Source organism: Panthera pardus, unplaced genomic scaffold (genome assembly GCF_024362965.1).
Source record: "Panthera pardus isolate Hobbes unplaced genomic scaffold, ASM2436296v1 HiC_scaffold_10, whole genome shotgun sequence".
NCBI classification, from domain to species: domain Eukaryota; kingdom Metazoa; phylum Chordata; class Mammalia; order Carnivora; family Felidae; genus Panthera; species Panthera pardus.
This window is the reverse complement of record NW_026526655.1, coordinates 91,003,135-91,030,126: the sequence shown is the minus strand read 5'-3', so window position 1 is coordinate 91,030,126 and position 26,992 is coordinate 91,003,135. Positions and strand designations below refer to the sequence as shown.

Genomic DNA, 26,992 nt, shown 5'->3' with positions numbered 1-26,992 from the left:
GTCAGCTGAGTTCATCTATTTCCTTCAGATTTCCACTTAGTAAGGATACTTTTCATGTATATGGTGTTTTTCAATTTACAAATATATGACATATTTTGAATCAAATGGGGTTAAAGTCCAACTTTTTATTTTAGAAATGAGGAAGCCCAGGCTTCAGAGGCTGTGTGATATACCCAAGTCCACAGAGATGTTAATGGCAAGGCCAGGGCAAAATTTATGCTTCTTAATGATAATAGCAAATATGCATTAAACAGAGAAAACAGAATAAATATATTCTAGTCTTAGAAACTAAACCTGTCTTACAGTGGGGGTCACTGGGGCATAGAGAGCTTGAGTAATCTGTCCATAGTTGAATGGTTAATGGTATGGATGTGGGTTCAAGACCTCATTGGTGGCCACAGAGCCCATGGCTGTGTGCCAGATTCTGCTGCCTCTGTCTGTCTCCTGATACCCGGTACTGTGTTCCTAGCCTCCTCCAGTCCCCATCAAAGCTCTATAGGAAGCAGAGAAAGACCTATTATTACAACTTGGCAAGTGAAAAAAATTGAGGGTCAGAAAAGATGGCCATCAGGGAAAGATCTTTAGGTTATCCCCAAGTCTCCCTGCAGTGAGACCCCAGCTTTTGATTATTTCCAGGAAGAGGGATGAAATTCAGCCCTCAAGTACGGTTAGGGGATGAGTCTCTGTATCTTCTGCTGGCTGGTCAGGCAACTTTTTGATGGCTGGGAGCCCTGTGTCATACCAGCAGTTACTATCTTTAATCAGTCCTGGTAACAAAGTAATCACCAGGAAGCACTTAGGCTTCTAGTTTCTTTCCCCTAACTGACCAATAAAGAATATTCAAATTCACAAATGTTCTTTTTACTGCCTTCCAAATGCTTCCAGTGAACCAGCCAGTGTTGTAAGAAGTACATTTCTTTTCGTTTTATTTGCTATTTGCAATGTTATAGTTTTCACTCTGAAGGCCCATTGGCTGGTGCTCAGGAAATTTGGAGATGTTATATTTGTCAGTTGGGTTGGACTTGGCTTACACACTGAACTCAGATTCTGTATCTGGGACTCACCACTGTTAAGCAGGGTTGATTCTGCTCAGCAGAACTGAATTCACGTATCAGCTGGAACAATAGCTCTATGCTGCCATCTACTGGAACTCTAGAGAATATGCTTCCCCTATGTATTTATTAGAAAATGTTGTAAAACGGAATTAACAGAGAGCTAGAAAAACAGAAAGAAAAAGAAACATAACAGATGTTTGTATGCTGGAAAAGTAAGCCCAAAAGGATTATTTCGAAGCCAAAATGACCGTAAATAAATGTAATGAAGTTATACTATACTTTCATTTTCTTTTCAACATTTGCTATACTCGCTGTTAGAAGTTTTGGCCTGAAATCAAATACCTGCTGTAGTACTGAATCAGACTGAAGCTGAGCATTATCTCCTGCAGATGTGCAATTTTCTTCTTGGCTAAAACCAATTTAGAAATAAGAAAGGCAATAGGGAAAAATTCTCCCAAGGCACAGCAGACAAAGATCACAGTAAAAGGAAATTCCTGAGATAAAATGGTGTTTGTAATCCTTAAGAAAGGCTCAGAAAACATTGTACTTGCTATGAAACATGATTTTACCGAAGTCATCATCTCCTGAACCTATAGACACTTCAGAACAGGGGACTTAACTTTTCCAAGTCCAAGCCAGCAATTTATCAAGCTCTTTGGAAGCCCCTTGTTTTGAGGTTTAAATCTCAGATAACTGAAAACTAAGATAAGCAGAATTTTAATTTTTTAATATTTTTAAAGTACAATCAAATCACAGAAAGTTTAGAAATGAGAAAATAGAGGTAGGTACCAGATCCATGAACCAGAAGTCTCAATATTGTAAAGATAGTTATTCTGTCCCCCAATTCAGTACGATTCCAATCAAAATGCTAATAAGGAGATTCTAAAATTCAGATGGAAAAATCAAGTGCCAAAAATAACCAAAATTGTCTTTAAAAAGCAACAAAGTTAGGGAACAACCTTTCTACATAGCAAAACTGGTTATACAACTATAGTATGATATATATTGGTCGTAAGATAAGCAAATGGAAATAAAGGGAGGGGGCGGATTAAAGAGCTCAGGAACGCCTACTGAAACTTGATAAATGACAGAAAAGATATTTCAAATCAATAAGGAATAATGTTTTCAATAAATGATGCTGTGGCGATTGGTTTACTGGCCAAAATAATAAATAAAAGAATCTGCATAATTCATACCAAACAACAAATTTTATTTAAAGGCGGACAGAATTTTGCAACCTTAAAGTAACTAATGATAATCAAAGCCTAAAACACTCACAATTTTAAGAAGACTGTTCATTTTGGCCATGTTAATATTAAAATCTCTGCACAAGGTAAAAGACCATAAACAGAATGATAACACCAGAATCAGAGAGGTTTTCAGTGTATAGGCAAAGGGCTCATCTCTAGAACAGGAGAAATTCCCTAATCAACAAGAAAGAAATGAAGTACAAAGTAATGGATGAAGGCTAGGAATAGGTACACCCAGAAGGGAAAATCCACATAGCCAATAAATATTTGAATAGATACTCAGCCTCGGAAGCAATAAAAAATGCAAATTAAAACAATTATAATATTTGCAAACATACTTTACTAATAAAGTGTGCTATTCGGATGCAATATTTGACTATGGAAAAAGATATTCTGTTATTCTGTATATTGTAGTTTTTTGCAGCTTATATTAAAAATAGTTTAAAATAACAGAAATTTGCTTTAAACATAATTGTAAGTGCTCTTTGTTCTGCTTGGTTTTGGGTTAAACATCAGCTCCTCAAGTAAACTTTCACTGACTGCCAGCAAAGGAAGGGCCCCTTGGTTTAATTTGTCAGTTGCTCACTGCTTTTATAGCATTAAACACAGCTGGCTCTGATTAAATATTTATTTGTGAAATATTTTGTCAATTCTTCCCCTTCCACTCAGGCAGATTTGATCTCCATGTCTGGCAGAGACTAGAAATTGAATAATTATTTGATTAATGGACAAATGCCCTTTTGGTATACGTCCTAGGGTCAGTATCACTCAGCTCCAATCCCTCATAAGTTCCTCATCCATATCTACTGACAATTCAAGCTTCTGTGCCAAATCCCCAGCCACTAGTTCAGTCATGTTGAGTGTACTTCTAAAATACATACTAATATGGGAACTTGACTCCTCCAAGTTCATAGAATTCCAGTGATAAGACTTGAAGTATCAAGGGCTTTCAGATAACCGAAAGTCTAATAAACCAAAGCACCCCATCTCTGAGATACTCGCTTTTCAAGGCTGTTAAGCAGATACTTTCTCCCATGTTCAATAAAACAATATCTCAGCCTCAGTGTGAAGTTGCTGTCAGCTTCCAGCAAGAACTGCTTGTATTTCCACTTGTCTGTGATGCCATTCTCCTCTGGGTCCATCATCTGTCATGATGAATCTTTACCATTTGAGGAAGAGATGTCATTTGAAGCAGCGTTCAGAGACCCTCTGAAAATCCACAGTGCACCAAGAAGACACAGTTTCAAGTGGTAAAACAAGTGCAATTAGCTATCCTTATCAGAGTCAGGGTGAGAAGCTGCCAAAAGCTCTATCCTTCTTCTGGAAGGCTTGTGTCTCTTAGGGCAGCAGGGCTCTCCACTGGGGTCACGCCCAGGTCTCTGATTTAGGATTGCTGATCAGGCTGAGTCTGTGTCACTTCCCATTCAGCTTCTGAGTGCTCTGCCATTGCAGAACTACAAAAATATTGATTGTTGCACAGCAATGTTTACTTCTGCTTCTGAACAGCATGATGTGGATCTTTGAAACCTTGTGCACAGTGAGGCCCAGAAACTCTGCAACTTTGTTCCAAACCCATTCTGTATTTGTCTGGTTTTCCATTTGATTTTTAGTTCCTTATTGAAGTGAGATGGTTGCATTGTTTTCTGTCTCTGGCATGAAAAATAAAATGGAGTCACTTTCTAAATACATAGTGCTACTGGAATGGCCATCATTTTTTGACCCTTGCAGTTGTCTACAGGAAACACAGTTGATCCTGTTGTTGTGGTGCTCTTCTCCCTGTTTTCAGAGCTTAAAAGACACCAGATAGCTTGATTACTTTAAAGTCAAGAGTAGGTTAGGCTATGATTTTACAAGCTTGTACTGAAGGTATTGCCTAAGAGAGTAAGAAAAATAAAAATTATATAGGCAGTGTAGAATAGTGTTTCAAAGTGTTTTTGTTTGTCCACTCATTTTGGCTGTGTCTTGTTTTTTTGTTTTTTGTTTTTTGTTTTTTTCCGGAAGGAAATAATCCCATTCACTAACTGTTAACAAGAAGATTGTCTAATAAGTCTCAGTTCACCGGAGAATTGCTTGTCCAGTGCAGTTTAGATGATTGTGGTTTGGTCTCATAATGCTGCCATATTTTCCAACAGGTTAGAAAACTAGCAGTTCCTTCATCAAGACCTCTACTTTCACCTTTTTATCCTGAGGTATCTTCAGTCCTGCGAGGTTAATTTTTTTTTAATTTAAATTTAAAGTTTTTATTTAAATTCCAGTTAGTTAACATATAGTGTAACATTAATTCCAGGTGTACAATATAGTGATTCAACATTTCCATACAACAGCCAGTGCTCATCGCAGCAAGTGCCCTCTTTAATCCCCATCACCTCCCCTCTGGTAACCATCCCCCATCCTCCATCCCTCCACCCACCTCCCCTCTGGTAGCCATCAGTGTGTTCTCTATAGTTAAGAATCTGTTTCTTGGTTCCCACCCCCCTCTATCACTCTTGCTCTCTTTTTTTTCCGCTTTGTTTGTTTTTATTTTCTTTAATTCCACATATGAGTGAAATCATATGGTATTTGTCTTTTTCTGACTGACTTATTTCACTTAGCATAATACTCTCTAGCTCCTTCCATATCATTGCAAATGGCAAAATTTCATTCCTTTTTATGGCTGAGTAATATTTCATTATATATGTTTTATATATATATTCATTATACACACCCACATAAATACACATATATACATACATATGTGTGTGTATACACACACACACACACATACACACACACACACATCTTTGCTATCCATTCATCAGTCAATGAACTGGGCACCTGATAATTCCATAATTTGGCTATTGTAGATAATGCTGCCATAAACATCATGGTACATGTATCCTTTTGAATTGGTATTTTTGTATCTTTAGGTAAATACTGAATAGTGCCATTGCTGCATTGTAGGGTAGTTGTATTTTTAACTTTTTGAGGAAGCTCCATACTGTTTTTCAGAGTGGCTGCACAAGTTTACTTTGTCAATCACTGACAGTGCAAGAGGATTCCTTTCTCCACATCCTCACCAGCACCTATTGTTTCTTGAGCTGTTAATTTTAGCCATTTGGACAGGTGTGAGGTAATGTATCACTGTGGCTTTGATTTGCATTTCTCTGATGATAAGTACTGTTGATCATCTTTTCATGTGTTGGTTGGCCACTGTGATGGTTAATTATATGTGTTAACTTGACTGGGAGATGGGGTGCCCAGATATTTGGTTAAACATTATTCCAGGCATGTTAAAGATCTGGGTAAGACTGACATTTTAATTAGTATAATGAGTAAAGCAGGTTTCCATCCCCAGTGTGGGTGAGCCTCATCCAATCTTTTGGAGGCCTGAATAGCACAAAAGGCAGAGTAAGCAAAAATTCGCTCTCTCTGACTACTTTTGAGCTGAGACATTGGTCTTCTCCTATGCAAAGACTGGAAGTACACATCAGCTCTTCTGTATTGCCAGCCTGCAGACAGCAGATCTTGGAACTTATCTGTGTCCATAGTCACATGGGCCAATTCCTTATAATAAATCTCTTTCTCTCTCTTTCTGTACATACAGGCATGTGCGTGTGTGTCTGTGTGTCTGTGTGTGTGTGTTTCTCTGGGACCCTGACTAATGCAAGTCCTTAGTCAAGTAGTCACTGGCCAGTGGAGAACCAAAGACAGCTATCAAAAGAGAACCAGATAATTTACCCCTAAATAGACAACTTTTGAAGCCCCGTTCTTGGAAACTCTCATACTGGAAAGTTCTGTTATTATCTAAGTGTGATCTTCCCAAGACTAGCAAATTTCTGGCAAGGAACACAGGAGATCTTCTTAGATCAAAGGCAATTAGATGGGAGGCACTTAGGCTTAGAAAGAACAACTCCCTTGACATGAAATAAAAGCATGTCCCACATTAGGTAAAGGAAAGACTCATATTAAATAATGATTAATGCACAATGAGCTATAATCATGTGCCAGTAGCAGATCACTGTTACTGTGCAAATTCAATCGTGGTGGACTATGTAAGTGCAGAGTATGGAATGTGTCAGTGTGTTTATAACAACATCTCAGGGAGAGGATACTCTGAATCTTTACTCCTACATTAAATAGACAGAAATAGGATGGTGTGGAATAGGCCTTTTCACATTAATATAATGTTAGCTGAGCACATGCTATCTGCAACCGAACATATATATTTTTAGCATCTCTTGCAGCTAGTTGTGCTATGTGACTAAGTGCTGGCCAATGGAACAGAAACAGAAGTGTGGGAAAAGTCTGGGCCAAACACTGAAATGCCCACCTAACTCTTGTGCATTTTCCTTCTTCTCACCAGCAGAAAAGCAAGTGTGGTGGTAGGAGCTGGAGCAGCCACCCTGTACCATTACACAAAAGGGGTATGTGGAGAAAGGTATATGTGCTTGTACATGGAAAGTCTATGTATAGCAACAGAAGAGAAAGGAACTAAATTCCTGATGATTATGGGGCTGCCCTAGCAGCTATGGAACACCCACCTGGACTTTTGTATGATGGAGAAATAAAATAACTTTGAAGAATCAGGATTTTGAGTCTCTGTGCTCTCTGTTATGGTGTAAATCCAAACTAATACAAGTGCCTCAGGGTATTTTATCAGAGTATCTTATCTTACTAGAAATAGATACCAGGGCCTAGGAAGGTAGAATTATATTAAGGTTAATGGTGCAGGTTCAGCTCCATTGCTTGCGTGATATGTAAACTTGAGCAAGGTACTGAAGCGCTGTGCCTCAATTTACTTCATCTGTGAAATGGAGATAACAAAAGTGCCTAGGTCACAGGGTTTATATTGGATTAAATGAAAAAAAAAAATGAGAAAACGCTTCCACACAACGTAACCATCTAATTGCTATTTACTATTATAACTATTTTTCATCTCCTTTTGAAATGGCTATCAAACACGACTTGATATATAATTTGTTCTCTTAAGTATAGTGGCACACCCTATAAATAACCCGTTTCCATTTTAAATGAAAATATTAATATTCTAATATTCAGATCTATCACTTGTTGGTTTAGATGATATGAAACAATTAAGCTTCATAATATGCTACAAAGATGAGGATCAGACCACAAATTAGGTGATTTTCTGAAGGTGAACCAATAATATTGTGATTGACATGATACTAAAAAGATGAAGATAGTAATAAAAGTAACAATAATAAATAAAGTTGACTGAGGATTTTTACATGCTAGACTGTGTACTGTCTTTTTAAATGTGTTGTCTCCTACAATCTGCAGTATAATTGCATAACATGGACATTATTATACTAATTTTAAGGATGAGAGAAACTGAGGTCAAGTTAGTTATGTTCCCTGCTCCGTAACACATAACCATTAGTGATTAGATGAGGAATTAAAATTCAGTTATTATTATATTTTTTTAATTCCAAACCCTATTTATTTTCCATTATTTTACCATGAACTCCTTGAACTCTTGCCTAAGGAAGCATTCAGTTTGCATCTATCTTTTCCTTTAATACATTAGGGTAAATATACCAGTTTCCCCCTTTCATGTTCATTAGAGATCTAGAGATTGATTCTAGGCTCATTATTTTATCTTATTTATTAAATATACTCAGGTTTTTTTTTTTTTTTACAAGAATGAAAGTACTTTAACTTGGGATTCCAGTAAGAAGAAGGAAGACTTATCTTTCTTTAAATGCAGCAGGTTACAGGTTGATTGTTTCTTAGGATATTGTAGCACATATTTAATGAGGCTGTGGTGTCCTAATCACTATAGGAACATAAGGAAAGTGGCAAGCTACTTCTAAATTCTGGGCCTTAGTTTCCCCACCTGAAAAAGTAAATTTGTTTGCACCAGATCATCACCAGTTATTCTAATTATAGGTATTATTTAAATAGGACTTCTCTCTTCCTCTCTCTCAACTTTCCACCTACCTCCCTTCCTTCTTTCGCTAAATTAGTCATATTAAAATACTTTACTTAGCTTTAATCACCATGAATGGGCCATCTGCTTCTATATTTCATCAAAAAGTAGAATTTGATCATGGCTGCTATAAAAGAATATTTGCATTATTTATATTATAAGCAAATGAATCTGACATTTATACCACTGTGGCCTAAATTCTTCTAAATCTTGTCTTATATATGAAATGTGTATGATGTGTAGAGTCTTAGAAAGCTCTTAAGAAGGTTTTCCCAGTTGAACAAATCTCTTTGATCTTCTCAAGACTTGAAAGCTGCAAGTGTGGAATACATGAATATTTCTGAAATTCTCAATATTACAGGTAATTCAAATTTAGTCTCGGTATTTTAATATGATCAATGAGTGACGTGTATATCAAGTGGATGTCATTTGGCTGTTAATGCAATACACTGCATCTACTAAATTAATCTTGTGAGTATTTTGTTATCATACAGGATTAGAAAAAGACTCTCCTTGTAGAGTCAACTTTAGAAAACACGATAAATGCAAATCTATGTTTAGACAGTTCAGTGGCATTTGAAAAAGGATTTGTTCTTTTTAATGTAATCATTTTAAGATATCTACATGATTTCACATGGTTAAGTGTAATTTTATTTGGTCTATTTGATACCCCTCATTTAAAGAATAAGAATTTACCAAGAACCAGTCTTGAGCAGAATCTTTTGTAAGATTCTATTTATATTTGTAAATTGGACTGTGAAACACGTGGAAAAGGGAAGAGACTGACAAAAAGAATTTGTCAACTCTGTCCTCCAAGTACTTATAAGGGGTGGAGAGAAAAACCATATGGTAATCAAAATGGCAGAGAAACATTACAAAGAAACATATAAATATGCACAAAATAAGCATCAGTATTTTGTAGATGTATGTGAATTCACACTTATGTGATATGAATTTTCAAAAGATAGAGGAAGAAAGGAGAGGAAGCGTGAGGAAGTAAGGAGGAAAGAAGTGAAGGAGGAAGGCAGCAGGTGGAAGGAGAGAGCGACCATTTACACAAAGTCACTCATACAAAGTCATACTGTAGTCTTGAGTTGATGGTCCTCCCCAGGGAAACAGTCCAGAATGAGGTCCTCACCTAAATGTTACTGGAAGACCGAACTCGGGCAGTGGAAAGTGATATCATTTGACACATTTTCTTTTTTCTTCCTCCCTCTTCTCCCATTTCTTCATCTTTAGAGCACACTTTATATTTATGCTGAAATTTATAAATCCATTAATTTCAAAAATCCTTTGAACTTGTAAAACCAAAGACCAGAAGCATTCTGGATGTGCTGAAAAATATTTGGAATCAAGGTCAGTAAATTATCTAATGGATCCTTAAAAATGTGTTAAAGAAATGAATATATTGATGATTCAGTTTGGGGGTTAATTCTTTGCAGAATCTGTGTGATGGCAGTTACAGAATTGGGAATGTACTTTTGCAGATTGTTGCTTTTGTTCTTCAGGTTAGTGAAAAAATAAGGGCAAGAATGTTGCCTGGTGTGTGTGTGTGTGTGTGTGTGTGTGTGTGTGTGTGTACATGCATGAGAGATCAGTAATGTGAACAGGTCCACAACATTGGTCAAAGAGGAGAGGACAGGGTGATCCTGAATCTGTAGCCCAAATAGGAGTTGATAGGTTCACTTTTGAAAGCCTGGTCACATTCCCATTATATATATTTTCTTCTTATTTGCAGTTACTGTTGTAGATCTTTCTTGGTTTCCAATTTTTCTTTTTTGTGACCTTTAGCCACTACAGGAACAGCATTTTCACATGGTAGCAAGTTAGCACTAGGGAGTGAAAGCTGGTTGGAAGAGAACTTGAACAGTAATTTTCTAGATTAAATATACTTCTGAAAAAAGCAAGAGTGAACTAGTATTTTTAAGTTATTTTTTTTCATATTTGCTACTTCTTCCATTTAATCAAGCAGAAAGTTTTATCTCCCAGACAGTGGGAATCCCAACAGTGTTTGTTAGATCCTGTCCTAGCAAATATCTCCACTGATCTTCCTAGCATCTGTGTCTTCATATAAAATCTGAGCCCCAGGGGCTGGGAATCAGAAGAAATAGCAGCCAATTTTGCTCAGGTTTTTTTTTCCTTTTTTTTTAAACCTCAACTAAGTTTCTGCTGCACAGCAGACGGTCATTTTGAGCTCCTGTGCATGCAGAGTTGAAAACATGAGAAAGTGCTAAGGCTCACAGTTGGTATATAAGTCATGGATAAGGGTGGGCAGGGTGATTGGAGATTTCAGTTTTCTTCCTCATGTTACCTGCACTTTTGAGGGGCCCAGGAACCATGACTGATCCCATGTTAGTACAATAGCCCGCCTTGTCATTCTATACCTTTATTCCCAGTGTTTATGAAATCAGTCTATCTTTGAAAGCACTCAGGCAATTGATTTTTTTAATTATATGTTTATTTACTGCTTAGTTCTGCCTTTCAGTTTCTAAAACTGAATAAAAATAAATACAGTTAAATTTCATAAATGTTTAAATAATGCTTATGGTGGTTAACTCTAAGCATCCAAAAATTTAAATGACTTTCATGACAGACTGATTTTCCCCCCTACTTTATGAAGATGTTTAGTTTCCTGCATACGTGCCTGATTAACTCTAACAGTGAGGTACCAGTGTATTTGTATGTATAGGGGTTATGGACAGGCTGCCAGAGGAAGGGAAAATGGCAGTGGGAAAAGAAGGGAGAAACATATTTTGGGGGCTACTTTTGATACTTATGTTTCAGTAAAGTTTATGATTATTGACTACTGAAATATAATTTACATATAATCCAATGCACTCATTTTAAGAGTATAGTTTAATGCGTTTGGACAAAGGTATATACCCATGTAATAACCAGCACAATCAAAATACGGAATGTTTTGATCACTATCAAGAGTCCTTTTCTCCTTCTCAGTGAACTCCTTTAACATCTCAGCTCCAAAGCAACCATGAACTTGCCCGTCATTACCGATTAGATTTGTCTTCTCTAGAGTTTGAAGTAAATGTAACTGCATATACTCTTTTGAGCCTGATTTCTTTCACTCTACATGGCAATTATGAGATTTATTCATGTTGCATGTATTTGTAGTTTGTTCTTTCTTATGGCTGAGCAGTATGCCATTGTATGTAGACATGCTGCAATCTGTTTATCCAACTCTTGATAGACATTTGGGTCATATCCACTTTGTAGATATTATGAGTAAAGCTTCTATAAACATTTGCGCGCAAGACTCTGTGGATATATAGCTTCATTTCTCCTTGGAGGATACCTAGATGTAGAATAACTGGATCATATGGGTGTTGTATGTGCAAGGGTTAAAGAAACTGCCAGGCTGTTCTTCATAGTAGTTGGACCATTTCATACTCCTACCAGTAAGGCTTAAGAGTTCCGGTTGCTTCTTATCTTTGCCAACATTAGGTACAGTTTTTTGTTTTTTTTGTTTTTTTTTTAATTTTAGCTACACATACAGGTATAAAGTGGGAGCTTTTCATAGTTAAATTTTGCATTTTCCTGATGAGTGATAAGGATGGGCAGTTTCACATGTCCTTCGTGGCTACTAAAATTCCTTATTTTGGGGTGCCTGGGTGGCTCAGTCAGTTAAGCATCTCAGTTTTGGCTCAGGTCATGATCCTGCAGTTTTGTGAGTTCAAGACCCGCATCCGACTCTGCGCTGGCAACGCGGAGCCTGCTTGGGATTCTCTCTCTCTCTTCCCCTCTCTCCCTGCCCCTCTCCTACTCACGCTGTCTCTGTCTCTCTCAAAATAAATAAATAAACTTAAGAAAATTAAAAAAAAAATTCCTTACTTTGGGAAGTGTCAGTTGGAATTTTTTTGTGCTTTTAATTAAGTTGTCTGCTAATAGAGATGGAATACATTTTACATACAAGTTCTTTGTCATAAATATATATATTATGGAAATTTTCTCATAGTCTATGGTTCTCCTTACTTTTTTTAATGGTGTCTTTTGAATAGCAAATGTTTCTAGTCTTTATCAAATGCAATATTTAATTTTTCTAGTATGCTTTGTGAGTTTTTTGTGCCTAAGAAATCCTTACCTACCTCAACATCACAATATTTCCAACTAGAAGTTTTACATGTACTGTTACATATAGGTCTATAATCTATTTGAATTAATTTGTATGTAGAGTGAGGTAAAGATTGAGGTTAATTTTTTTCAACTTCTTCTAATATCATTTATGGAAAAGACACCCCTTTTTTATTGGTAGTTTGTGAAAAATCAGTGCGTGTACTTATATCTACATTCTCAATTCGCTTCTGTATGTCTCTTCTTACATCAATACAACACTCTCTTGATTACTCTAGCCCTATTGTAGGACTTGAAATTAAGAGTGTAAGTCCTTCAACTTTGTACTTCTTTTAAAAAATCGCTTTAGCTATTCTAGGTCCTTTGCATTTTTTTAAGTTTATTGATTTATTTTGAGAGAGAGAGACAAAGGGGGGGAGAGAGAGAGAGGGAATGAGAGGGGGAGGGGCAGAGAGAGGGAGAGAGAGAATCCCAAGCAGGCTTCATGTTATCAGTGCAGAGCCTGATGCAGGGCTCCATCTCACAAACTGTGAAATCATGACCAATGAAGAATTGGATGCTTAACTGACTGAGCCACCCAGGTGCCCCAGTCCTCTGCATTTTCAATTAAATTTTGAAGTTGGCTTGCCAATCTGTGCAAACCATCTGATAAAATTTTTATTGGAATTGCTTTGATATTTTAACAATATAGTCTCAGCCACAAAAAAGGTGTATCTCTCCATTTATTTAGGTCATTAAGTTTTTTTTAACAATGGTTTATAGTTTCCGTAGTTCTTACTTATTTGTTCAATTTATCCTTAAGTATTTCATGTTTTTGGATATCACTATAAATTGAATTTTTAATTTAATTTTACTTTTCAAAGGTCTTATATATTGTAATATATACAAATGTAATTAATCTTTATTTTTCAACTTTTTTCTTGCAACCTTGTTAAACTCACTTATTAGTTCTAGTAGCTTTTGTAGATTTCTTAGGATGCTCTTCATACACTATCATTTGTCTGACAGTAAAGATACTTTAACTTCTTTTTCAATATGAACTTTTCAGAAAGTATCATAAAATACCAAGAAAAACTAGAATGAAACCGATACAGGGTGTTTAAGAAGGACTGGGCATCTTCCAGTGCACCTTTCCATGGTTCATCCTTTCTTAACTGCAAGGTTACTTCTTCACGAAGATTGCCATCTTAACATTCTCCAGGAAAGACCTGCCTCCAAGACATCTTTCTCCTTCATAGTCAGGAAGCAGAGATTACCTCTCTGGAATTTCTTCCTTCAGCAAGTTGAGGACATAAAGAATGACCTTTTCCTATGGTGAGATGTTCATAGCAGATTCTCATAACTAAACTTGACCTTGGCAGGCGCAGAGTCTTTGTTAACCCCAATAGTTATAGTTTTCAAATAAGAATTCATATGCACCACAGATAGCAGGGCGTTAGTTCACTTTCAACGTGCCATCGGAAACTCTCTGGTAGAATCTTTTTCCAAAATCCTTTCTCCTGCATACAGGGAAATTAAAACTTACTTATTAATTGCTGGTAGGCAGAATACATGATCTGGATAAGAAGAGCAAGTTGTCAGGCAATTTTTTTTTCTGTGATAAAGAATTAAGATAGGGAACAGAAGAATGTTCTGGAAATCCAACAAAGCAGACAAAACAAATGCATATTGTTACTTCCCACTGGAGCTTTGTTCTCCCAGCAGGGAAGCCTTTTGAGAACCCTGATAACTCAATTCTTTCTGGTATGGTAAAAATCAAGCCCACTTTACATCACTTTTGTTTTTTGTTACTCGCATTAGCACATGGGTATGTAACGATACATTTACAAATAGGCACAATCAGTTTAAATTTGGAAACATAGAAATATTTAGTTCCAACTAAACTATTAATATATTTTATTTTATTTTATTTTATTTTATTTTATTTTATTTTATTTTTATTATTATTTAAATTTATTTTGAGAGAGAGAGAGAGCAAACGGGGGAGGGTCAGAGAGAGAGGGAGACAGAATCTCAAGCAGGCGCAGAGCCTGAGGTGAGGCTTAAACTAGTGAACCATGAGATCATAACCTGAGCTGAACTCAACCTGGCTTAACCAATTGAGCCACATAGGCACCCCTAAAATATTAATATATTTATGAATCATCTCAATAAGAAAAGTTTTCTATAGTTGTAAAAAGCTCAATAAAGAAGCTGTGAAGCAATGACTCAGACCAGCTTTGATAAATCAATTTGTCGAGTATTCCCAGCCAAAGCTGGCTCCTAATTGGTCAGGAATTTATTTATTTGACATATTTGAAGGTGAAGCCAGCAGCACTCAGGGTTTGAATGACCCCTAATGTTTCTCCACATTGAAGCAAGGCCCAAAGCCATCTGCAGATGGACCAGGCTCTGTATAGTAGTAAACACAAAGCAGTTTACAGAGGGGATTTTTTTTTTAAGGAATGCTAGGCAAGTCTATCTTTTCATGACACAGACACTTCATGCAGGGCTCCCACCTGTTTAGTTTATTATTGGTTCAAACCTTTTGCTCAAGGACCATTGATTTGCATGAACTTCCTGTGCATAATAATGGTTCCAATAATGAATAGTATTTATTAAACATTTCCTAAGTCTTAAGCACTTAGAATGAGTTGTTTCGTTTAATCCTTACAGAAATCTTCTGAAGTTTGTCCTTTATCATTCGTTCTTCTCAAAACAGGAAACTGATGCTTGGAGACGATAAATAACATACCTACAGACACCCAGCAAGTGGTGGACTCAGGGTTTGGACCCAGTTGTCCAACACCAGAGCTTGTGCTCCTAACTGCTATACCACATTGTGTGTGCTGAACAAATATGTCCTGCAGTTCCCAATCCATCCAGAACCAGGATGATCATTATTTCCAAAATGGTGGAGTAAATTAGTAGAATTATAATGTTTATATGTGTATTATGTATATATGTGTATATATATATGTATATATGTGTGTATATATATATATATATATATATCTCCATTGAACTAGACAGACATGAAATAATATTTTCAGGGTAGACCCTCGGCTCTGTCACTTCCTGTGGCCTTTGAGACAATGCCTTCGTATGGACTAGCATCTGTGTCATGACTTTCTTTTGTTCTTTCCATGTTGAGAAGGTTCATTTCTGTACAGATTTGGGGTTTGGGTAGAGCCCTCTATAAACTTGGGTATAGGAAAGATAAGTGAAAACAGACTGTATTCTTCTCTCTAATATATGAAACATTTAAAATTAGGGATTTTTGAAGTTTGGGCATGTGCTGCAAGGTCTCTGTGTGAGGCTTCATAAAGGATGAGCTAGCACCTGTACATTATTTTCACCACTTCCTGTTCCTTACAGAGGGTGGGGGACCAACCATCCCAGTGGGGTAAAATTTCTGAAAATAGTGCTGTTGTTTTTTTTAAAGACTGTAAGTCACATGGACAGAGTAGTCAAAGAGTAGTATATTTAAAAAACTGTTTGCTCTCTCTAGTGATCAAAGTTAGCAGTGTTTCTGGATGATGATGCTCACAAAAATTTTTGTGAAAATCTCTTGGAGTCAACCTTTTTTTTTTTTTTTTGAAAGAAAGAGAGAGAAAGAGTGAGTTTCTGGGGGAGGGGTGGAGAGAGAGAAAGGGAGAGAGAGAGAATCCCAAGCAGGCTCTGTGCCGTCAGTGCAGAGCCCCATGCGGGACTCAAACTCACAAAAGAAATGTGAGATCATGACCTGAGCCAAAATCAAGAGCTGGGCACTTAACCAACTGAGCCACCCAGGTGCCCCTCTTGGAGTCAATCTTGATAAGAGACTGAATTCCCTTGAAATGGACACTACACGTCCAATGAACTCATCAGTATTGTGCCACACAATAGGTTCTTTTAAAGATAATACAGGACTTATAGAGTTACAGCTGGAAGGAAATGGAGAAATGGGACATAAAAATTACTTAAAAATAATACATGTGGCCATTCTTTGGGGTGCAGGGTAGAGCCAGTTTTCTTATGTTTGCCTATAAGCCATCTCCCCATCCTCTGTAAACATCCTTTCTGTATTAGTTGGGGTTTTCCAGATAAGCTGAACAAATAGGATGTGCAGATATAAAGAGATGTAATATAAGGAATTAGCTCATTCCTAATATTCAATTATGGAAGACTGCAAACCCAAAACTGCAGGTTGGGTTGGCAGAATAGAGACCCAGGAAAGCCAATATTCCAGTTTGAGTATGAAGGCAGTCTGCTGTAGAACCAAGAAGAGCCAATGATGCAGATGAAATCTGAAGGCCAACTGCTGTAGAATTCTCCTGTTCAAAGAAGTTGATGTTTTGTTCTGTTCAAGCTTTCAACTGGTAGGATGAGTCCCACCCACATTATGGTAGGTGATTGGCTTTCCTCAAAGTCCTCTAATTTAAATGTTAGTGTCATCCCAAAATGGCCTCACCGGAACACCCAGAATAATGTTTGACCAAACATCTAGGCACCTGTGGCCTGGCCACATTGACACATAAAGTTATCCATCACACCTAAGGCAGAGGAGTGCAGTTGTCATTTGGTAATACCTAGAACACCAGCCACACATGCAACAGCCACAAACTATGGGTTCATGCATTTTTCCAAAAGGAAAGTCTCCTTTTGGAAACTACCTGCTGTCCAGCAGCACTACCTGCTGTCTTCTATCTGGGGTCAGGTGGTATCCATCCTGCCTCCCCTGCCCTGTGTAGGATGATAAATCATGGCTGCTCTGCTCTGGGCACTTCCTGTGATGCCCTTTAAGACACTAATACTCTCTTTCACTTTGTTGTTCTATATTTCTCTGAGCCCTAAAGCAGGGGCTTACCTTCAAACTCGTCTGATCAAGGCAGGGATATAGAATGGTGAGATAGATTGCCATTAGTGCAGAGAGATTTACAGATGACTTACCATATAGCTCCCCAGGACCTGAATTCCTCATCATGGGGAGATAAGCTGAAGGAGGTTTAGATCTAGTTTCCTGGAACCCTGCCCTTATCATTACTTCCTGTCCTGCCCTTACTCAGCCAGCATTATAAAGTCAGTTGGCTAGAAGATGGTTACACATTCTAGGTTCAGATAAAAATACAAACGGCTTTTCTTTAAATTCTTGATTCCAATTCTATACACTCTTGTCTGTTGCTCTATCCTGCTTCCTAGTGTCTCTAGTTTGCAGTCAATGGTTTTCTCCAGTCCCATACTGTGCACCTGAACAGGTCATGTGGTTCCCAGTCCCCAAACATACCCCTTCTCTGACTTCATTAACATATCTGTCCTCTGTGTCATCCTCTCACTGTCCTGTCCCCCTCGAGGTCACTGGTGAACTGATTCAAAATGAGGTGTTAATACTATATATCAGCTCTGCCGCCTGTCTTAGAGAATTCATATAAGGGCTGTCTTCAACTTGTCTTTGCCGGTTTGCATCTCTACTTTTTTAATGTTAGGAAGTATTAGTTCTGTTTTTGGATAAAATCTATACCAATTTTCCTTTCATTCAATGTAGTTTAGTACACATCTTTTGAGTACTGAAAGTCTATCAGCCATCACCATTCTGAGGGCTCTTTGGGGTCTGAGGCTGAGGACACAAAACCATACCATCAAGAAGCTCTCCGCTGAAGAGGAAAGGAAGACATCATGTATATATAAATCTACAACCCAAGGGAAGGGTTCTGTGACACATTAGAGTTACAAATTGCTCTGAGAGCCCTGAGGAAGGAGGAATGAATTCCAGCTGGGATGAAAGCTCCAGTTTTACATGTTGAGTTTACTAGTGCTTCACATATGAAAAAAATATCTGCCAGATGAAGTTATGCCTGTTGTGGAGTGGCTCCCTTTTTACACACTTCATATGCAACTGTACCGCTGTTTAGAAGACAGTCTTCAGTCCTCAGTGATGGAAAATGGTCCCCCCCCCACCCCCAGCATCCTGGGTAATTTGGACTAGGTTATTCAAGTCAAACCTTCTGCTTAAGCAACATAAACAAAATAGTGAGCTAACTCAACTACCACCAACAAAAAACAAAATCCATTTATTTAAAGACACTGACAAGCTAAAAAAAAATAGTGGCTACCTGCCAGAGAAGTTTTGGGAAGACAGCCTGAATCAGATATGTAAGCACGATATCCAAGCACAAATGCCACTGCTTTTGGGGGAATATGTCCATGCTGTACCCCTAGTTTATTTGCAGCCTTCTGAGGCAGGGCAGAGAAAAGCCAAGGCCTGAGGATTGGGGTGGGTACTACCAGGATAAGTACAGGAACTAAACCTATTATTAAGACTGTCAGGTAGAAAACAGGACATCTAGTCAAATTTTAATTTCAGCTGAACAATGAAAAATTTCTCAGTATAATTATGTTCCAGGTAATATTTGAGGGGATACCCATGCCTAAAAAATGATTCTTTGTTAATCTGAAATTCACATTTTACTGTGTAACACTTTAGTTATAAATGCTAAATCTGGACCATGTATCCATTACCTGACCTCATACCTCGAACTTCAAAGAAAGCTATCCTGCTTTGAGTAGAACAGAAGAAAAAGAAAAGAAAATAACTTCTAGGATTTTATGGTCATAGGTTACATTGCTGGAATTGGTCAAGGAACTCCTATCCTTGAACTCGGATTAAAAAGGCCACCTGTGATAGTGGTCCCAGGCACTTGGCAAAAGCAGTCACAATATATTGTTGGCAGAGGGCAAAGTAAATCCTGGTTCCAAGGAACGCTCACAAATAATTGCCCAAAAGCAGTAATCATCAAACTATCAAAGACAACTAGGAGCACAAGGAAACAAGGCAACATGAAAAATAATCAGTAGAAACAAGAGTGATGTCACCAAGATGGTAAAAAAAAGACCCCAGACTCCATTCCCACTCCCAGCAAAAATCAACAATGTGTGAGCTCTGCGATTGCTCAGGAGTCTACTTAAGAAACTTCAGCAAGACAGTGGAACAAAAATCCCAACAATAACCACCCAAAAAGGGAAGGAAGTGTGGCTCTATCGTGCTTGCATCATCCCATCCTCCAGGCCAGTACTGCTTGGTGCCAAGAAAGAACTCTCAAGGCAGAAGGAGTTCACGACCAGAAAAGAGAGCAGGGTGAGTGACCAGCATCCCCAGCCTTTCAGGGCACCTCGTTAAGGACCTGCTTCCATTTCACCCCACCCAGGAAACAGCAAAGGTGACACATAGAGATAGCTAGGAACAAGGAAGAACAAGATCTACCAATATCAGCCACAATAGCAACAGTGACTATAGTTCCCAGTGACCTGCTCTGGAAAGGACCCCAACAGCTTCTGTCCACTGATGAAACTGATGGCCAACATAACTACCATGAACTTCCTGCAGATTTCATTAGTTTTCACCCTACAGGTATTTTCATTCACAGATGCCAGCCACTTGACTCCCTGCCCACCTCCCTCCCCTCAGCTGGAGACTGGGATCTGCACAGGCAGTCAGCCAGTGCTCTGCAGCTGAGTGAGTGCAAGATATCAGTGTAGACACCGTGGTGCACCCCCACCACTGTGAGTGCAACTGGGGCTAGGTTCACCAGCTGTGCACCTGTATGCTGCTGCTGGTCTGACTCCCTTCGTTGGCCTTGACTGCTGTGTGTATGCCTGTGGTGAGATCCCGAATCCATAGAAGTACACGCTGACAGCCAAGGCCCCACAACTGCTGTGGGCCCAGATATGGCTTTATCTCCAGTCACTGGCCTGACAACTAGTCCCTCCAGTTGTGCACTTGCTCATGCTGGCCTGATTCCCTTTACCTCTTCCACTGCTGAGCATTCATCTGTGAGGAGACCCTGCAGCCACAGGGGTATATTCCTACAGCCAAAGCCTCTGCAGCTGCCAACATACCTGCATTTGGCCCTGGCCCCTCCTTCTGGCCCTGCCCCCCACCATTATGTGTGTGTCTGTGACTGGCCCCTGCCACTACACAAGCATCTGTAATTAGCCCCCACAGCTGGTGTGTGTATATACACCACCAGCTCCAACCCACATCACTATCTGCCTTAGCCCCTAATGACTGGATCTGGAGATGCTGCTGAGGAACCCAATAGTTCTTGCAGGCACTGTGCACCCCCTCTCCACAACTGTGCCACCAAGGACCATGCAGTTGTTTTTGCTGTGCACCCCAGCAGTCTGAGCTGATGAGACACCATGCCCCCCACCCAGAACCTGAGCCACCACACACCCTTGTACTCAGTGCCCCACATCACTAGACCTTGGGTCACAGCATCTCCCGGCATCCCCCCACCTACAAGTGAAGGCCTTTTCTTACTGAAGTCAGTCCTGAAATCAGGAAGAGGTGATTGCTTCTTCAAATATGCAGACACCTATGCAAGGCTACAGGGATCATAAAGAATCAGGGAACATGACACCACCAAAAGAATACAGGAAACTTCCATTAACTAACTCCAGAGAAATGGAAATCCAGGAAGTTCCCAACAAAGAATTCACAATGATTATTTAAAGATGTTCAGAGAGCTGCAAGGGAACATGGACATATAATTTAACAATTTAATAAATCCACAGTGACATATCACCTCACACCTGTTAGAAAGACTATTATCAAAAATAGAAGGAATGACAAATGCTAATGGGGATGTGGAGAAAAGGGAGTCTTGGTATAGTGATGGTAGGAATGTGTACCCAATATGAAAAACATTGTGGAGTTTCTTCAAAAAATTAAAAATAGAACTACCATGTAATGTAGTAATCTCACTTCTAATGTGGCTATCCAAAGGAAATGAAATCACTGTATTGAAGAGATATTTGCACTCCCATGTGCATTGCAACATTATTTACAATAGCTGACACATGAAAACAACTTAATGCCCACTGATGGATAAATGAATAAAGAAATGTGATACACATGCACACACACACACACACACACACACACACACACACATCCCCAAGGGAATATTATTCAGCCATAAAAAGAAGGACATCTTGCTATTTGCAATAACATGGGTGGACTTTGAGGGGATTATGCTAAGTGAAATAAGTCAGACAAAGACAAATACTTATGATCTCACTTATATGTGGAATTTCTATAGAAACAGAGTAGAATGGTGGTTGCCTGGGACTGAACGGTGGGAGAAATGGGAAGATGTTGGTCAAAAGATACAAACTTTCAGTTACAATATCAGTAAGTTCCTGGGATCTAACTTACACTATTGTGACTGTAGTTAGCAATATTGTAGTATACACTTGAAAACTGTTATAAGAAGTTAAATGTTCTCACCATAAAAATAGCAAGAACAAAATGGTAATTATGTGGAGTGAAAGATGTGCTAACCTTATTGTGACAAACATTTCACAATATAAACATGTATCAAATCATCACGGTGTAGTACACCTTAAATTTACACAACATTATATGTCAATTATTTTTTAATAAAACTGGGGCAGAAAAAGAACCAGCAGAAATAACAGACTTTAGAAAAAGTTTGATGCATAATTCAAATGCTGGAATTATCATATGCAGATTTTGAACTCAGCTCATCATAGTTAAAAATCAATGAGCTTTACTGGGCGCTGGGGTAGCTCAGTCCGTTATGCGTCCAACTTCTGCTCAGGTCATGATCTTGCAGTACGTGAGTTTGAGTCCTGCGTTGGGCTCTGTGCTGACAGCTCAGAGCCTGGAGCCTGCTTCAGATTCTGTGTCTCCCTGTCTATCTGCCCCTCTCCCACTTGCTCTCTGTCTCTCTCTCTCAAAAAAAATTAGCAAACAACAAAAAAGTTGATGAGCTTTAACATACTTTCAAAATGACTTAGCAAATTTGAAAAAAAGAACCAAACAGAACTTTTATAAATGAAAAACATAGCAACCAAAATTAAAAGCTGTTGGACAGTAGATTGAACTTAGAAAAAAAAGATAATTTAAAAAATGAGATCAGGTCATAAGTTATCAAAACCCCACATGTATACTCATTTATTTATCAATGTAACTCTCAAAAAATGGGGCAAATTGGAAACAGTCATTCCTGCTCCCCCAAAACATGAACTTATACCCAATCTTAATAAAATTGGTTCACAGTTGAGTAATTACTACAATAGAGAGAAGCAGCTCAAAGCTTTTATAAGGTTGGAGGTAAAATTATCATTATTTTGGAGTCGTTGATCCTTGACCCAGAAAAAGCAGGAGAGTATACTGAAACCCATTATAAATAATATGGGACCTTCAGTTAAGTGATTGGTTATGAGCGAACTCTCCTAAAATCATGATCTTCCTGATATATCCAAAATAAGCAGTTAGAAAAAAGTTATATGTGTATTAATGTAATTAATATGGTATCTGTGAGAACTCTATGTGAGAACTATCTAAGCACTATACATTTTATGTTTTTGAATGGAAATAAGAAATAATGTTAATATTAATTTTCCACAAATAAATCTATATCCTTATATAATCTTAATCAAAATTCTAATTTTAATTCAGGAAAAGAAGGATATATATATATATGTATATATATACATACATATATATATAAAATACATATATAAATATAAATTACACCAGTATACATGTGTATATGTGTGTATATGGATATATACATATATGGAGCTCTGTTGCAGGAATATATGGAAATTAGTGTATGATAAAAGAGGCCTTTCAAATTAGTGGCAAAAGATAAAATTTGTCATTAAATGGATTTGGTATAACTAACAAACTATTTGAAAAAAAAATGTTCGGTTGGTGGCAGCATTGGGCTACAATCATTCTCAATTACTTGCTGACCTGTCTAGGAGTCACTTAGGTGATATTTATCAAATTATTAAATGTAAATGCACTTTGCTCCAGAGACCCTACCTCTAGGACTCTGAATTCTCTAGGAACACCCGAAGGCATATGCAAAGATCTATCTATCTATATATATATATAAATATATGTGTATATATATATATATATATATATATATATATAAAACCAATCTATAATTAAATGATTGTTTAAATAAGTTTGGATAACCTTTCAAAGTCTCACTCTTTCAATGTCCATTCCATGTTTAATATAAAAATCAGGTTACTAAACATCAGTATTAAATAATACTTTAAAAAAATTTTAGTACTCCGCATGAATATCCATGTGTGTAAAAATGTCTGGAGGATATATCTAAAGTGCTATTAATATTTAGGTAGTGATATTTTATGTATTTTTTCTTCTTTTATACTATATTATATGCTTTGATTCCCCCCTTACCTCTCCCACAGTGAGCATGTCTTGCTACATTCTGTAGAAAAAATTTCTAAGTTAAATAATAAAGCAGAAAATTAGAATCACGTGTTTAGGAGGTAGGCTGTAGTTGTCTGGAAAACTCAAATACCAGAATTCTTGTTCACTGACAATGGTTAAATCAATAGAGCATTGCTATGTCTTGTGCATATGGAACTAGTTTCTGAAATGAAAAGTAATGTGCTTATAAGGAATGTTTATGAGTAAATATCAGGTTAATATCTCCCCAAATATTTTTTGCCTTTTAGGAAAATCACTTCAATTAAGGACCTCCAAGAACCTTTGGTACATTCTTCTCCTCAAGTATATGTAACGTTCTTGTTCATATCAAGGTTTATTGTGTTTGTGTCTTTGTAGCCTACTGAAATACCATCTCTAATAAATGAATAAATAATACAATCTAATAAATTACCTCACTGTATTCTATGTTAAAGCATTTGCCTTGAAGCTAAAAAGTATTGTCCAGGGAAGTGGAAGGAAGATTCCATCCAGAACAAAGTAGCCTCCTTAGTCTTTGAGGTTCACAGTAGAGTTTTTAAGAGTTTTAAAGTCTACAGCTAGATAATAGTCTAAAATCAATGCTTTTTATTTTTAATAGCCAACTTTCATTGGGAGCTGGGTTTATATACTCCAAACCAGAGGGAATGCAACTTAGATATTTTCTAAACATCATAGCGTAGGCATAACATTAGGCATACATTTTTTTCTTATTGCTTAAAGAAGATTAAAGACATTTCTGGGACTGAGGAGGAAAGGAAAACTAATTGGACCCCAATGTCCTGGCTCCTTTCTTTCTTTTTCTAAGTTACAAGATACTAATGAAATTTCTTCCTTTTCCTTGAATGGGTTATAGGTTCCTGATTTTCTCAACGTTTGGGGGACTGGTCTGAAACTACAGTGTCAAGATCCCCAGATATTTTGCCTCTGGCTGTGAACAACCTCATCAATTTACCCAGTGTGCTTTATAAATATGGTTATTGTCAATGAGCAACATGGCTCAAGAAAGACTGGGAAACATCTTCCTATAGAAAAATAAATGTGAGGGGCACCTGGGTGGCTCAGTCGGCTGGGCGTCCGACTTCAGCTCAGGTCATGATCTCACGGTCCGTGAGTTCGAGCCCTGCATTGGGCTCTGGGCTGACAGCTCAGAGCCTGGAGCCTGTTTCGGATTCTGTGTCTCCCTCTCTCTCTGACCCTCCCCTGCTCATGCTCTGTCTCTCTCTGTCTCAAAAATAAATAAACGTTAAAAAAAATTTAAAAAAATCATCTATAAAGAAAAATAAATGTGAACCAGGATAACTATATGGTTTATGTTTTTAAAAGGTTAACTGATCTATCAGTCCAGTGCCACACTGACTAAAACCTGAATCATATGAGGAACTTAAAAGATTACAGCTCCTCTTTCCATACAGGGATAAGAGGAGTGAGGTAGGCATTGAAAACTTTTGCACTGAAAACTTCTCAGGGCCCTGGATGCTCTATCAAGCTCAGTACTCTTGACTCCAGCTACCTAGAAATGAATTTCCACCTGATCCCACCCAAGGATGAGATCATTCCCATTTTTTTTTTTTTTTATTCTAAAGGAGCCATAGGGATATTCAGAAGGGCATTTTCCAGAGCACTCAAGTGAGCATTTTACTGGAAAGAGTCATTCAATCGAGGCCCTCTGCTTTGTTATAGTCTTGTTCAGGAGGGGGTTGAAAGCTATATTCTTTAAAACAAAACAAAGCAAAACCCTGGCTTGGGTGTCTCAGCCAGGAGAGCTGTCGACTCACCGGTGGCAACGCAGATATTCACAGCTGCATGTGGAGTATCATAGGATGCGTAATTGCTCCTCTGCTGCCACTACATATGTTCATTCCCCTGCAAATGTGTGATTCTCAAGACCATAAAAAGCCCTTCTATAATTTGGTTTACTGCCACTCTGTGAGTGAATTCATTTATGGCATGGGAAAGTAGGCATCCGTGGATTTCTAATAGCAAAATTAAACAGTTCTTTACTTTTACAGACTTAGCAGGATACAGGGATCAGTATTGGAGGTATGGCTTACTGTTTTCTGTGGATAGATGCTCTTCCTTGAAATAATGAAAATGTGATTTAAAATCCATCAAACACAAAATTTAACTTTTCGTCTATTTTGTCTTACTAATATATTGTGGGTTTGACTCACACTGTTCCCCTATGTGTCTTCTCTGACTTCTTTAGTCTACGGTGACTTCTCCTTATTCCAGATTGGGCAGAACCCTGTGCAGGTTGTCACTGCATGCCTCTAGGGGAGCTAATGACATCGTATATTTTGTATAGGATGCTTGTACATTTAAGTAATACATATTAGATAAAAGTGAGATGCTTCGCATAAGAGGCACAGTTTTCAAATAATTTGCACTAAGCCAGGATATGGGCTAGTAGTGGTGCCCCCTTATTCTAGCCTTTTATGTTACAGTGTGGTAACAGGATACTTCAATACATTGTTTATTTAAATCAGTACATTTGCATGTTTCTCTTTCCAATGAAAGTATGAGTTTCTCATATTAGAAGCTTACATTTCACATCTGTTCTTACTTCCAGCACAAATAAAAGGTGAGGATGTAGTATATGTTCAATAAAAGATTGTTAAACTGAGTTATGGGCACAGAGGATATTAAAATGGTAGAAAATGTCATTCCCAGGCATCTGGTTGAGGACCTTCTAATTGAGATTAAGCAAAGTGACAAATTTTTAGGATAGCATTTTTTACTTTAGTACACTTTGATTTATACTTACAAAATATTGCAGATTTAATTTTTGGACTTTGATATTTTTCCCTGAGAATTTAGTAGTAAGAATCACATTTTTCACATTTTGGCCATTCAATAAGTGATATACGTCAGTAAGGGATTGCATTTAGCTCTAGATAGCTGGAATCTCATTGCAGTGGCTTAATAAAATAGGGATCCATTTTTCTCATGTCATAAGGACTGGGGGTAAGTTGTTCCTGGCTGGTCAGCTGTTTAAGGAAGGCACTCTTCCTATTCCTGCTCTGTCATCTTTAGCCTGTAGGTATTGTTCCCATGGTTCTAATATGGCAGTTGTAGCACCAGGTATCAGGCTGTAATCCATACAGAAAAATGAGAAAATAAAGAACAGAATGAGTTGGTTCTTTTTGAAAGAATATTCTGGGAATCCTCTTTCAAAATCTTTCACTTAAGTTTTTTTGGCCAGGACTATGTCATATGTCAGAGTCTTGTGAGACTCTGGAAAGGTGAGGACCTTTAATTAAGCATGTAGAAGTTCTGTTGGAAGGAAGAAAGGGAAAATGTATTTTCTGCTACACTCAATACTGCAGTTTTTAAGAATATTATCAGGGTGTCATTTGGGCTTATCTTTCCAAGCACATTTAAATGTTGGTTGGGCTAGACACCTGTCCACACAGAATTGAAATGACTAGGAGAT

The 26,992-nt window shown here is 37.8% G+C and overlaps 1 long non-coding RNA gene across 1 annotated transcript in view; it reads right to left on the bottom strand.

Annotated features, from left to right (window-relative positions):
* Window positions 1-2,244: 2,244 nt before the first annotated feature.
* The window catches only part of LOC109270459 (uncharacterized), a 42,574-nt gene continuing 17,826 nt past the window's right edge, over window positions 2,245-26,992 (bottom strand). Inside the window, exon 3 of the long non-coding RNA XR_002081538.2 lies at window positions 2,245-4,093. This is a non-coding gene — a long non-coding RNA (uncharacterized LOC109270459). The remainder of the gene's footprint in view (window positions 4,094-26,992) is intronic.